Source organism: Electrophorus electricus, chromosome 6 (genome assembly GCF_013358815.1).
Source record: "Electrophorus electricus isolate fEleEle1 chromosome 6, fEleEle1.pri, whole genome shotgun sequence".
NCBI lineage: Eukaryota > Metazoa > Chordata > Actinopteri > Gymnotiformes > Gymnotidae > Electrophorus > Electrophorus electricus.
In genome coordinates, this window is record NC_049540.1 from 10105645 (window position 1) to 10120798 (window position 15154).

The window sequence follows — 15154 nt, forward strand, 5'->3', positions numbered from 1 at the left end:
AGGATTAAAAAAATAACTAACCGATGTCTAAATCTAGTGACGTAGTCTAGTGATAAAGTGGCATTTCGTTTTTTCGCCACTACCTCTTTTAGCCTACCCGAAAAAAAAGGTCCGTGAGAAAGAGTAGGGTGAACTCGGACGTTGTGACAGTGGTTCATGACGTCATTAGCATTGTGATTCTATTAACCGCGCTCGAACAGGTACAGACGGTCAGACTGCCGCACATTTATGCGCAAATGCTTGTGAAACCAAAGGTGATAACAATCCTCTCCCCTTCTTTCAGGTTGTAAGGAGCGAAGGACTGTCGAAGGAATGAAAATCCATGCTGGTGTACAAACACAAAGGTTTCAGCGCCAAAACCTCACGAACCAATAACAACAAATTATTCAGTCACAAGTGCACTGAGGTCAGAATAGTATTCTTTCTTGCACCCGTTTTTTAAAAAATATTCTTCGCATCGCTGTTTATCCAGCAGCATTGTACAGTACAATTAGTACTCTGCTTTTCACAGGAAGTTACCTACCTGGAAGTTATCTTAAAAATACATTAGTCCCTTTGTTTTTCGACAACTGTTGGAGATTGAGCAAAAAATGAATTTTTCATGTGAGGAAGGTGATAAGCGTGCAGTCGTTACACACACATTTACAACGGTTAACCATTACGATTCAATGAGTTTTCTCATGCGCTTCAGCCACTCGGAAACCTGATCACTGGCCATCCAGAGCCCGTGTGAAAGCACTCCATGGTCACCTGCTGGGCCAAGTCAGACACTACAGTTTGGCACGTTCGCGCGTGTGGGTCACACTTAACACTGCACCATAAAGAGGTGTGAACACGCGTCGCTCGGACAGCCGGCAGACCGGCTGGCCCACACTGGTCATACTGGACCACGTCTTTTTTAAAATGACTTTCTATGTTCTGTGATTTGTAAAAACTGCCTTTGGTCATGGGAAATACATGCACTTATGTCACGTTTTATCTACACAATAGATTTCCGACAGTCAAATAAATAAATCAACAAATCTGTAAATGTTTCCCGAACTCATAAAAGGAAATGCCTTTTCGTTAAGTAAATTTAAATTAGCATATTCACTGAACTGAGCTAGACTAACCACTCAAAGAATTAAGGGTTGTTTAGTTTATTAAACTTAAACTGTAGGCCATTGAAATAGTTGTTTCTTAATGAAGAAATAATTTTCATTTTAAGTTTAGGATGCATCGTTTTAATGAGTTACTGTGTGAAGTCCCTGCAAGAATACACGAGGAAGTGTTAAACTGGGAGATGGCTCATGCTCACTCTCTTTGCAACGCATGCGAATTAAGACACTCTTTTTATTACCTGTCAGAATTTGTACGTCGTAACCCGTGAGCCCTAGAGCTGCAGAGTGTTCCCACGCGCCCTGCGTCGCTAGTGCACACCAAACATTTGGGAGAACAGTACAAGTTTAAATTTTAAAAATCATGATAGTCACTAAGCCGGGCGTGCGATTGACACTGAGTCAAAATCTAGGTCAAAAACAAATTAGGCTTTTTTTCTCTGGATGTTTATTCTTTTTGCTTATTTATTGATTATTTTTTAAGATCAGACTTTCTGGATAACTTTTTTTGATTCCATGGGAAAGTTTGGGGTGCCATCTGAAAAGTGTGTGCAAGCACACTTGCACGCACATACCTCTGTTCTTATTATGATTCTTTTGACACGTCTTGGTAACACCGAATGTGTCACCGACCTGCCGCTGTAACCAAACGGTGAAGTTATTTTATTTCCACCGTGGGAATGAGGTTGACTGGATTATCTCGATTTAACCGATTTTGCACGCTCAAGCGTCCCCTGGGGACTATAGAGGGTAATAGTTGAAAAGATCGCTGACGGGACCCTTTGTCTGATAAATTTTGCTTCATGAAACGATGCACTTCCAAACAACCGATAACCGCCTTCCACAGCTGATATAGCGGATATTAAAAATTCAGGAAGTCGGTATTTAGGTACCCTTTTGTTGTCATGGAAATACACATTTTTACGTAACCGTGTGATTATTACAAAGAACAGATTATGATGGAATCTGAAAATATTTAACAGTAACGTGTAAAACTTTACTTGAATGTAACATCTCGCTGCAGTCTCTTAGTAAATATACTTGGCACAAATCTGCTGTGTGGATTATGTTGCACTTTGTGCTAAAAATACTGAATATTTAAATTTAAGAAGTCCCTTTTGCTGAACTGTGTAGGCGTTTGTTGGAGGATATGGGCTACTTTGGGTGATGATGGGATAAATAATTTAAATATCTGTTTAAATTTCAAATACCAAGCCTAATGTTTAACTGTGAAAAGTGCACAACTAACTATCAGACGTTTTGCTTAACCTTGTAATGAAAGCGCTCGTGTGAGAACTAGCTTTCAAAAATATTTTATTTAATCATTTTATGTAACAGTTATTTGGTAATATTTAAAAACATATTATCAAATTATAAGTTTTATCACCGTGCTGGCATTCCATTATACGGCTGACTAGGTTAAAAACAAGAAAAATGTTCTGATATGAGGATCAAAACAAATGGCACGCGTAAGACCAGACGGGTTTTGCTGACACCAAAAGGCTGTAAGGTTGCAAAAGTGGTAGAGGGTTGACCCCCCTCCGCCACGAGGTAGTTACGCTGGCACGTGGACACCCTTCACACCAGCTATTCTACACAGAGCCACACTTGCCACGAGTCTCAACCCCCACCCCCCGTAGGAGTCTAAACAAGCGCCGCGTTCTTTTTGTATGGCACGTTACCAATAGCCTATTCACCTTAGCCTTAACCTATTTCCGTTATTTTCTTTTTTTTTCTTCGACAGAAAAAAAATTGCATTCTTACGGAATATATTTCACATTTTTGTACAATTGCACACTTGATGCTGTAATCTGATTAGCGTCATATTGAACTGCAAAAACTTTAATAATAATTAAAAGGCCGAACGCAAACAGATGGCTTTTGCATATAAGCGCATGTAAACGATGCATGTAAAGTTGTGTTTTAACCATGCTATGTGCAACCTCAAGCAGGGGTAACGGTTCCGCAGCAGTGTTAGCCTGGGAAAGAGCTCCTGGTCTTGTTCTCTCCCTAGTCACCGCGAACTAAACACTTAGAGTCTTTATTACCTGTCAGATTTTATACATCAGCCGAATAACCTTCGCACGCTTGCCACACAAGTACGCATGGGAATAAGGGACAAACTGCACTCGCAAACAGAGTACAGTTTTGTCACCTTGACGACACAACTGCGTAAGGGTCACTGACGTTGAGTAGTAGATACCAAATACATATGATTTGATAAAAGAAAATACAAATACTTCAATGAGTGGCAGTGTAAAATAAAGGAATAAAGGTCGATCGAAAACTTTATATAAACTCAGTCTAAACTCTATTCAGTAAGATCCGATTAGCATATTAAAGACATCAAAGCGAAAGGTCACGTGCATGGCCAAATGTGGAAGCGCTGCCAAAGAGCTCGTTTGTCTCCGCACATTTGGTGGTTCTATAAGAGACTAGATGCCCTGAGTACTGTTATCCCTTTATTTATTCTGTTGTACGGCGAATTGTAATACGGATTCTATATAGGTATGGGTGAGTCCAAAGAAAATCAGACAAAGTACCCTCCCTTTTCCTTAAAAGCTACAGAACAGACCTACGTGTCTCAAATAACTGAGTTGTTCAGTGCTCGCTGCGAATGGATGCGCGTCCGTAACATTAGAGACATTAATGAGAATATAAGCTTGTTGCTACTTAATCAGCCATGTGGCCTGAGGTGATCAATTTGGAGACACTTTCCGTAAAGCTTAAAATATGCCGTGGGAAACCTAAAGTTGAGCGAGCCCACGCAGTTCTCACTTCAGGCCATCACCGTTCTGATTTTCCTGACACGTCTCGTGAACAGACCAACTGCGCTTCAACGTGAACAAACGGTGGTTTGGCAGTGGGAATCATGCCAGGTTGCAGACTGCGCCCGTTTCTCTCGCGCGTGGTGTAGAAGTGACAGAGATACTGGATTTGGTTGCGTAATGGACGCTGACTGATTTGCATAATGGTAAGTGCTTGAAAATGTGATTTTTTTTTTCATTATGTCTGAATGATTTTTATAGGCCTACTGTAGACCGGTAAATGTTTGCACCACTATAAGCACTGTTAATGTTACATCATTGATGCACTGTTACGTCACCGGAATTGATATCACTTATACGGTATTTGTCAATAAATTGTTTTATGAATACTTTGACATCTCGGGATCGCTTGTCATCACAAATTGTCAGCAACATTTACAGGAATGCAACGTCTTCTCTGTTCATCAGCTTTTATTTATGTCTTTAAACCAGGACACAATCAGAATGTAACTTGCACCGAGACTAACGGAACTAATTTTTAATTACAGTGTACATTTCCCGTCTCTTATAATGACCAACCAGTAAGCTGAACCACAGCACCATTTAGTTCTGCCCTTAACCACGTTAAGTGCTGTGTTCAGGAGCCTAATACTAATTCAAACTCACAGAGCAATTCACCCCGAAGAGCAAGATGCTTGTTCCTTAATTTACATATGAAGATATGCGCACGTGGAAGATCGACGCCTCCTAAAGTTGATGGAGGTGTGAAGTTGCCACGCGCATCCAGCATTCCACGAAAAGGTGTCAACAGGCCTCGTCTCGGCGACACGCCCCACCCTCACCTCAACGGCTGGTACTTTGGACTACAACAAATTGCTAGAGAAATGCAACAAAATGTAGATTGAAAATGTTAAGCAAAGCAAGATCTTCGATGTCCTCCAATGAAGTAAAATTAGTGAAACGGTTTTAAATTGGTCCTATCAGAAGTGATGGTGTGGGAAGATTTCCCGAAGCCTAAAACTTGTTTTATTACCTGCTCGAATTTGCACCTAATCAATCTCGGTGGACCGTAGGCCGGAGCGTTCTGGAGTGGTTCCCAGGTTCACACGTAGGCGCACGGGAAAATGTTGTCACTAGCAGGGATAATATCAGAAGTGTGCCGATATGGGTTTAATGACCAACGAAACAGTCAGAAACTAGATACAGGTTTTAGCTGAAAATGCAAATGGAACGCTATTGAAGAAAGAACGGGCGTTTGTCAGTTAATTGGGGTGTGTTTGGGGGGGTTTCAGAATTCTTTCATCTGTCTACTTAGCCAGAATGTTGTTAATACTTTTTGCACTAATTATGTCATTTCATATATTAAAAAAAACGCTTGTAATGTAAAAAGGCTTTTATTTTTACGCTAGTAAAATCATTATCCAAATGTACAGCACTATTGAGATCCAGTGAATGTTGTACGACTCAAAAGACCTCAGCGATGTGCATAACAATGACATGACCCATGCTCCAGGAGGTTTACGAACACATTCTCTTTCTAAACTCTTATTCCTAAAAAGATCACACATAATATCTCGTACATAATATCAAACCAGCGCGAATGCAAGAAAGATTTTGAGAAATGCAATTCTGCACCTTGTACTCTTTAACCAAACATATATGTTAGAGCTATTGTGAATATCAACGGATTTGCGCCTGTGGAGTGGCGCCCACTCAAACAATGAAGCGTGCCCCTTGTTACTCTGGCAACTTTTTCTCAATAGGCGCACGAGAGCTATTAACAGCTTCAGTTCACAGCCCCGGGAGGCACTCTTTAATCTCCACATACACGTGCCCACGGAAGTCCTGGTGACATGGAGCGTGTGCCATGAAAACCCTTTTGATCTTTCCAGTTCACCGACGACAAAGTGAACGATTCAACAGATTGCAGTTTGAACAAACATTCATTATGCTATTAATTCTCAAACCGAGAACTTACATTCGGTCACTGCTGTTGCATTTTATTGATGTTTATTGTGTTGCTGTAAAGGCCCGCAGTCAAACGACCCCTCTTTCCATTTAAAACTCGGTATAATTTGTCTTCTCAGATCTAAATGTGTTTTTATCTATTAGTCGTTAACGCCGACGACCACCTATACGCGTGCAGCGGAATCACTGCATCGCAGTGATTGGTCAGTGGTAGGATGTGGGCGGGGCTCTGACACCTCCCGTATGAACGCCTTTAAATACCCGATCAGAGCCCAGTGCGTTATTCAGTCTTAGCAGCCGAGCAAGGCGAGATTACAGTCCAACATTCGATTCCTTTTTATATAGCGCTACCAATAACCACCATTGGACTGCGTTATTATTTATGAAAAAAAATCTCTGGAATATGTATGCAGTGAAAAACATGGAAGATACAGAGAGCTTGAAAACGGACAGAAAGGTAAATTACTTAGATTTTATCCAACGCTTAAACTTCTGTTAAAGCAGGTCATGTATTTCATAAAGTATTTAGACTTCACATTTGAAAGTTCATCTTTTAAACTTTCTGTGGACATGACAGTTTTTCTTTCACATTTTATACTGCATTGTTCAAGTTTTAGGATAACAGTAATGCAATAGTAATGACATATATAATCATTCTCTTAGCCTCTTTATAACTAGAAAATACAGGACGTTTGTATGCAGTATTAAAAAAGAAAAAACAACTTCTATAGGCTACAGTGGCAAGTACTTAGTGTGACCTCCCTTTATACTTGAGCAATAGCAGGAAAAGACATCCTAAATCTCAGAGAAGTGCTGAAAGAAACCTGGTAAAATATACCAGTAGACTACTTCAGAAAATGCCAGGACAGTCAGGACAGGGTTCATGATGTGCTTAATGCCATGGGAGGTCACACGAAATACTAACTTTTGCCTGTAGGTGCCATTTGATTATGAAAATCATGTTTTTTAAATGTTGTGTGCATATTTCCTGTATTTTTTATTTGTATCTCAATAAAAGGGACTGAGAAATAATTATATATGGTCATTATACCATTGCTAAAACAACAAATCTAATGGTGGCCTAATACTTGTACTGTGCTGTAGGTCTGCCACTCCTTTAAAGATAAGAATCCAATTGCATTTTGTTACACTTCCAAATTTAAATATGCAGTGGTACATCCAGTTTTTGGCAGTTTCCTCTGTAAATGGTACTACAGAACAGTGAAGCTCACTAGCAAGCACAGTGAGACACAGATCTGACCCCCCACTGATGTCCTCTCACCTTTGTTACCCACAGCTGTTGAAGCCTCAAGTCGAAAGACGAAGACGAGAAAGAATGAACCGCAGTCTGGAAAACCTCAGACTTTTACTTCTCCAAGGCTCTGAGCAGCAGGTGAGACACGTGAGACGTCCCTTTCCACCTGAGCCCTCACTGCAGACAGAGAAACCTGTGTGCACAGAGTTGCTTTGGAATGCTCACACACTCGGCATGAGCTGTCTCTGAACAACTCTCCCCTGTTCCAGATGCTGTCTCATCGGCGAGTGGAGAAAGCAGAGATTCTGGAGCAGACGGTGCTGTTCCTGCAGTCCTCCACGAAGAAGGCCAGAGTGGGTGTGGAGGGTAAGGAGGGGTACCCGTTCCTGGAGGGCTTCTCTGCGTGCCTGGAGAAGGCCACCCACTTCATGCAACAGGAGGGCAAGACGCGGGGCCTGAACGTCTCACTGTCCACGACCCTCCGCAGTCGCCTGAGCGGCCCGTGGGCCGTCCCCCAGTGGGGCAGAGTCCCGCCGTGTGCCACAGTCCCGGAAGCAGCACGCCACGAGCAGAAGCGAAGCCCTGTCTGCATGCGGCGGGGACCGTGCACGGCAGGGAGATGTGGACATTCGCACTCCTGCAAGGTTCTGCTGCGACACATGGACCACAATGCCCTCGGGTGCCACGCAAATACGGCTACCACGTCACGAGCACCGTGTGGTCTTCAGGCTCCTGTGAGACCTTGTGTGTGGAGGCCCTGGCCTTGAGAGACCCTCCAACAGAAAGAGAAAGAAAAAGGGGAGATGGGCTCCAATAAACCAAATACCTGTGTGGTTCTTTGCTTTCAAGTGAAGATACCATGTCTGATGAGAAAGCATTAGTGTTCAGAACATGCTTTACAAAAGAAACCGATGCTTTGTGATGCATATCACTTGCTGGTGTTTTAAAATGTGTATATAGTGTATAAATTTCAAGATTGTTCTATATGTAATAATTTTGTATCTCCATTGACATACACTGTAGGTGATTACTTTGGTGATATTTATGTATTTTGCACATTAATTTATTCAGTCATTCCTTTTTTTCTCTCTATATAGTTGTATATGTCGAAGGCAGAAATAAATGCATTCCTAAGAAATAACTCAGTTTTGGGGTACTGCTTCTTGAACCAACTGGGGAAAGTCCTGATAAGACATTGCATTCGGCTCTATACACATCTAGCATTTGCCCACAACAGTCTGTTGTAGATTCACACCTTAGACAGCCCTGCACGATCAAACGTTTTAAGGTGCGCGCGCCAACTGTTGCGCGGATTTTTAACGCTTCCGTTCCGTCCAGTGGAGGTGGCGCCCTCGTGAACCCAGCGCTCCCATTTTGTGACGCGTTGGCTCGTGCTGCATAAACACGTCGAAGTAGCGAGGTGTGAGAAGGCCACGCGCCAGAAGCGATTTCGAGACATAGCTTCTTGTCGACAAAAGCCATCGGAGATCAGGGGGGTTGCCAAAGACCCGTGCTCGCCAAAGATCCCAGCTGGCGCGGTAAAAAGTGTCTTAAGATTGCATTACATGTATATGTATTTATTTATTTCCTTCGTTAATTCAACAAATCTCAATTCATTTACTCAGTGACAGTAAACAAGCGTACTCAATACCAGAGCCTTTTCTTGTAAAATGATTTGGCGGTTAACGACTCTGTGCGCATGACTTCTGCTTCGCTCAGGCACATCCTGCGTCTTCAGCTGACGCTTTACCTATTGATTTCAAAGTCTATATGTGGTGGGAATTTGGTTGACAAATGTTAAGGAGAAGGCTCGGGACATCAAAGGAGTGTCACTATTGTGGCAAATCGTTTAGCCCGGCCTCCGTGCGCCTCGACGGCACGTTTTTACTCAGGTGTGAGCCACAGCTGCTCGGGCACGAGCTCTTTCATCTACCGCACGCAGGCGTGAAATGTTGTACGCAATAAACGTAATGAGCAGAGAGCGGATACCCGCAGCCTTTCCCACGCAACACGTTCAGTAAGTTACCGCTTGCGAAACATAACACTGACCCAGCCTTGGAGGATGCAAGAAGCTTTTTCAAACCTTTTTTTTCCAACAATAATTCGCCAGTGTATGAGGCTACTTACACAGACTACCAAGTCTAGTTTGGAATGATTAATGGCGTCAAGGTGTCTGGTGACACACAAACATCTCACATAGCCTCTTTGCTTGTAGTTAATCATAGTCAGGCTGCATGAGGTAGAATATTTAACAGGTGTGCAATCTACTCCTGTGCTGTTTGCTGCTCTACAGTTTATTTTGTGTTATTTTTCCATATCTGAAAAGACCCTCTTAATTCCTAACAGGTTTTTATTGACATGTTTTGAGTTAATAATGCCATGATGATATGCCCTGAACATGTGCCTTATGATGGAGATTGACATTTGCAAGCAAAGTTTCACTGGAATGTTTGGCTGTGTTATAGAAGGGTGGTTTATGAATTATGTATATTTTGGATTTGATATTTTTAGGTTTGTAACATTGGTACGGCATTTCATGAAATGAGACTTAGCATAGGAGAAAAACAAAGAAACATTAAATAAACAGGTTTTGAGCTTTATAAACATTCACACAACTATATTATATATGTATATGTGTATAAGATACAGTTTAAAAACGTTGAATGTATGATTTCATACAGTTTTCTAACTATATGATTTCTGTTAGTGGAAATTTCAGTATTAAGTCAGGCACATTTTATTTATATAGCACTTTTTACAACACTTGTCACAAAGCAGCTTCACAAATGTCTGAGTCCAAGCCCCCAGTAAGCAAGCTAAGGAAAACAGTGGCAAGGAAAAACTCCCTAGAGGAAGAAACCTGGAGAGGAATCAAGACTCAAAGGGGGGCCTCCTCTGGCCAAGGAGTCTGATTTGCTTTTCCGCTCTAGGGTGTGTAAAATGTACCCTGTATCTTCAGGATATCTGCAAAGAGTTTAACTAATGCAAAACGTATGACTCTAATCTGAAACAAGGCTATTCACTATGTTTACTTTCTGCCCCACTGAGGGATGGCGAGTTTAGCATTGAGAACATGCAGTACAGCCGGTGTTCCAGCAGGGAGAGTAACAGTGCCCTGGGTGTTTTCACTGATTACCACTGCTGCCATATTAAAAAGAGATTGCAATAATAAAGCGATTCTAACTTTAATAGTGATTTGCTAAGGATTAGGGTTAGTTGGTTGTATGGGATGTCAATGCTCTGTGGTAAAGCCCTGTATATTGAATATCTAATAAGGTCAAATTTCTTTTTTCTTTTCCAAGTCAAGTCAAATCAATCAAATGTATTTGTCTTGTGCTTTTTACAACACAAGTCATCACAAAGCAGCTATACATATAGTCCCTAATCAGCAAGCCGGAGGAGACAGTGCTATGAGAACTTCCTGGGAATTAAGGAAGAAACCTTAAGAGTACCAAGACTAGAGAGGGAGCCCATCCACCCATCCACCTTGGACAGCCCAGCTAATAAATATTCTATGGTTTATTACATGATGTTTAATCGAAGAAGCCACTTTAGTATAGATGTGGTAGTCTCAGCTGCTCTGCTGGGTCTAGAGTATTCACTGGAGTGGGTGGATGGATATGGCAGCAATAGTTCATCTACCTGTGGCATCAGAACATTTTCTGGCATCATCTTAGATGCTTTAGTCCAGTGTTGGCATTGTCTCCAGAGTAACATGCAAATACAACAGTAAGATGTTAGATCTATAAAGATGAACACCACACGAACAGTCCATAAACAGCAGATGTGTCAGTGATCAGCATACAGTTTCAGCAGCTCTGTCTATAGCAGAAGAACTGAAAGGGAGGGCCAGAGGGTGACCACAGTCTGAGGCTCTCTGAGACATTACAGTCCACCCACATCGCTGTCACAAACTCGAGGGAAAACATGAAATGGCTGCATGACATCAGGCCCTCAGATCACAAGAAAACTCTGCAGCTTCATATTGAGTAAATAAGGCTTTAGCATGTATTTAAAATCTGGGAGAGTGTCTGAGTTCCCAATTAAAGCTGGAAGGCTGTTTTGTAACTCAGGGGCTTTGCAGAAGAAGGCTTTTCCTTCAGCTGTAATCTTCTTCATTCTGGGGACTGAGAGAAATCCTGCATTTTGAGAACACAGTAGGTGTGGAAGATTATACTATACAAAGAGCTCACTTATATACAGTGGGGCACTTAGCATCAACAAGAGTATTTTAAAGTCAATTTGAAATTTATCTGGGAGCCAGTGCAGAGCTGAAAGAACAAGACTAACGTGGTCAAACTTTCTAGCGCTTGTTGGAGTTTTATAACATTTTATACGAGTGTTGCTCCGAATTTTGACCACATGATGGAGCCAAATATAAACCTCTTTCTCCTAGGGTAGGCCGTATGTGAGTCAGTAGAGGGCAGTAATGAGGAAGAAAGATTTTGGAGCCATATGAAAATCATTTAATTGCATGCAGCGTGGTGTTATAGATGATGTCTTTGAGGAAAACAGATGTTTAGTCTTGATCTTAACTCCTTTTTCAAAAACTGTTCAAGTAGAATGGTACAATAGCATGCTTTAGAGTTCTGACTGACTATATGTGCCTATATGTGCCAAATTACACTTTTACTGCTAGATCACCCTTTTAGACATGTATCTAAATATGAATGTGTTTCAGGTGATCATTAATTCAGATCTTTTCTATAGACTTCAATGGGGCCATTCACTTGCCCTTTCTTTCTGATGTGTGTGTGTGTGTGTGTGTGTTTGGCTATGCGCATGTGTGTTTGTTTTATATGTGAGCGTGTGCCATTTTGCCATGAATCCTAATGAAGTCATAAGGCAGATGCCCTTTCTGGCAGCTGATTGGCTTAATAGAGTGTGTTTCTGATCTGCATTATAATTCTGGTTGTTCCACGCTCTTCCACATGGAATGAGATGATGTCATTGCCCTCTGTTCCATCACAGTTAGTCCCCTTCCCCTGTCAACAACTCCTTTATGATGTCATAATGCCATGAGCCAGGGTTGCATTGATGCTTGTTTGTGACACAGCTGGGGGAAGGGGGCTAGCTGTAGAGTTGGTGTGGTGTGTGTGTGTGTGTGATGATTTGGTATGGGCTTGGGTGGAGTGGGGGAGCCTCTTTTCTCTGCTCCGCCTTCTTCTTACAGAACAACACGTCTCTCACACGTGCCTATCGCTAGGCCTCTTCATCACCTATTGAGCTTCTATTGTACAGCATATGCTACACACACACACACGCCTTGAGCCCACAGCACAACAGAAAGAAGAGAGAGAGAGGAAGGCGGGGTGAAACAGAAGGCTCTTCAAAAAACCTCCCTTCCTGCGCTCTTTTCCTTTCGCCTCTCTCTATTCTTGTGCTAATCTGGGCCTCAGGCCTCCGGCCACCATCTGCCCTCCCAGAGGCAGCGGGTTGCGGGGGTGGGGGTCCGCTTTTGTTCCCGAGAGATGAAGCAGAAGCAGGGAACTCTGGCCAGCAGCAGAGCAGAAGCAGGGGAGATCAGCCACAGCCCCACCGAGCAGGGTCTCATCCCCCGTGGGACGGGGACAGTTAGCAGAGGGCTGGGTGTGTGGGGGGCGGGGAGGTTATGACCCCGTAACTGTTGTACAATTTGCAGACCTGGGTGCAATAACTAAGGGCAAATGTCTTTTTATTCTCTTCATATTGGTTGCATTTTGCATCCCTCGCTAGTTTGTGCGTACAAAAGCACCAAGCAGGAGGGAGGTCCAGCTACTCGTCTCCCTCTCTGCCTAACACAGCATCCATGTGCCGGTGGGACGATGACTGTTAAAAAGCGCTCACTCCTAGCTGTCGTCTGCCTGACTCCTGCATCCGCAGATGAGAGCCAGCATTGCCAAAAGCCCTGGGGATCGGGGGGCTCTTCTCTCCTCTGTTGCGGGGGGGATCAGGACAGGCCTGGCGTTGGGATACAGCCCTGATATCGCTCTCCTCGGGCTGCCACAGAGACCAGCAGGCAGCTTCAGTGGCTGTCTGAGTGAAATCCTGAGCCTCGCTGTTACCCGTACCGGCTGGAAGACTGTGGCTTAAGGGTGGGGACGAAACAATAGCAATAAACACTGCTGCCTGCTAACCAAGGGCAGGGAGTGGCTGTCATCTTACAGTTTGTTTGTTTGTTTGTTTTTTGTTTGTTTTTTTACTTCATTGGAATATTTTTGAGTCTTTTTTTTTTCTAGATGGTCTGGAACTACTGAAAATTTAAGAATGAATATGAAATGAAACACAATGCAGTTTTATAGCCCAAAAAATTGATCGTTAAATTTTTCAGTTTATTCCAAGGAAGCCAAACTTCTTGGCTTTCTTGGGGTTTGTGTGTGTGTGTGTGTGTGTGTGTGTGTGTGTGTGTGTGTGTGTGTGTGTGTGTGTGTGTGTGTGTGTGTGTGTGTGTGTGTGTGTGTGTGCGCGCGTGTGGCTATTACATACAGCGTTTAAGGAAGTGAATCAGGGAATCTGAGGCAGGAAATAATGAACACAGCTCATTTAGTTCTAACGATGTAATTTAACTTCTAGCATACAACATGGAGATCAAGTGTGTGTGTGTGTGTGTGTGTGTGTCGAGGCGTGGTCAGCACCATTTGCATTGTTCTTTGTACACCGAGACTGAAACTTCTGAATAAACCTCTTTTTCTTACAAAGTCTTCTAACCAACTCCCTCCCTCCTTCCATCAATCCATCCCTCCCTCTCTCTCCAGTGGGGCCTGTACTCCTGCTCTTGTTGCTTTTGACCAGTGCAGCGGGAGACGTTTGTGTGCTCTCTTCAGGGAGGGTTTTCTGTTCTCTTCGTTCATGTTGTGATAGACTCCCTCTGTGTGAGTGGAGAAGGTTCTTACTGTGTGCTGATGGGGGGGGGGGGGGGGTGAGAGAGAGAGACGGAGGGTGAGAGGGAGTGATAACAGTAGAGAAAAGTAATTAGTGTGCAGGTGCAGCAATGAATATACCCAAAGCGTACACACACTCAGGTGGCACACACACTCATTTTCCACACGTGAGTGTGATTGGGTATTGAACTGGCTGAACTCAGGGGCACGCATAACCCCCTCCACAATAGACCCAGCTGTCAGGGGGCGGGACCCTGCCATGTCATAGCCTCTGCTGGATTGGTCTTTTTTGTTTAAAGCTCTGTGCGCTGATTGGCTGTCTCTTTGAATTTATGTATCAGCAAGCATAACAAGTGGTGATTAAAATTGACCTGGAGGCTGATGGAAGGCAGCTGGAAGGGAGAAGGCAGACAGGGTGGGAGAGAGAGAGAGAGAGAGAGATTCATGAGCATGAGTTCTGTAAGGTGGGGGAGGGGAAACAGTGTTTTAAATGTATTTACATAGTAGTGACTACAGAGAACGGCACTGATGAATGTTGAAACAACAGGAGGGGTGTTCATGAATGCAAACTGTGTGTGTGTGTGTATGTGTATGTGTGTGTGTGTGTGACTCCTTAATCATTGGGACATCGCAGGAACCATCGCGTTACTATCTCATGTGGTCTGTCCTACTCTCTTGCTCTTTTTGTGCGCATATGTGTGTGTGCGTGTGTGTGTGTGTGTGTGTGTGTGTGTGTGTCTAGACGAACGAGAGCAGAGAGTGCAGCAGAGAGTGCAGCAGAGACTCATGTAAGCCCCATTCAGCTCATGTGTAGATCAGAAACATGTTTAAAGGTGTGGGAATGTGTGTGTGCGTGTGCGTCTCCCATTCATCCTCACTCATTCATTCTCTCTTGTGGTTGGCTGGTTAGAAAGCATCCAGGTGTTACTCTGCTCTATTGCTGAATAGTCATTTACTGGCTGAACTAGCAAAAACGTTTAATAAGAAACAGTAACTGCAAACACAGCCCTGCTCTAACACACACTGGACTGTGCTAATAGCTTGTACATATTTGAGGTACCATTTACATTTTGATATAATTTTTTGTTATTATTGTCTTTTTTTTTGTTGGCTGCATCGTGTGTGTGTGTGTGTGTGTGTGTGTGTGTGTGTGTGTGCGCGTGTGCATGTGTGTACGTGTGTATGCATGTGTGTGTGTGTCCCGCA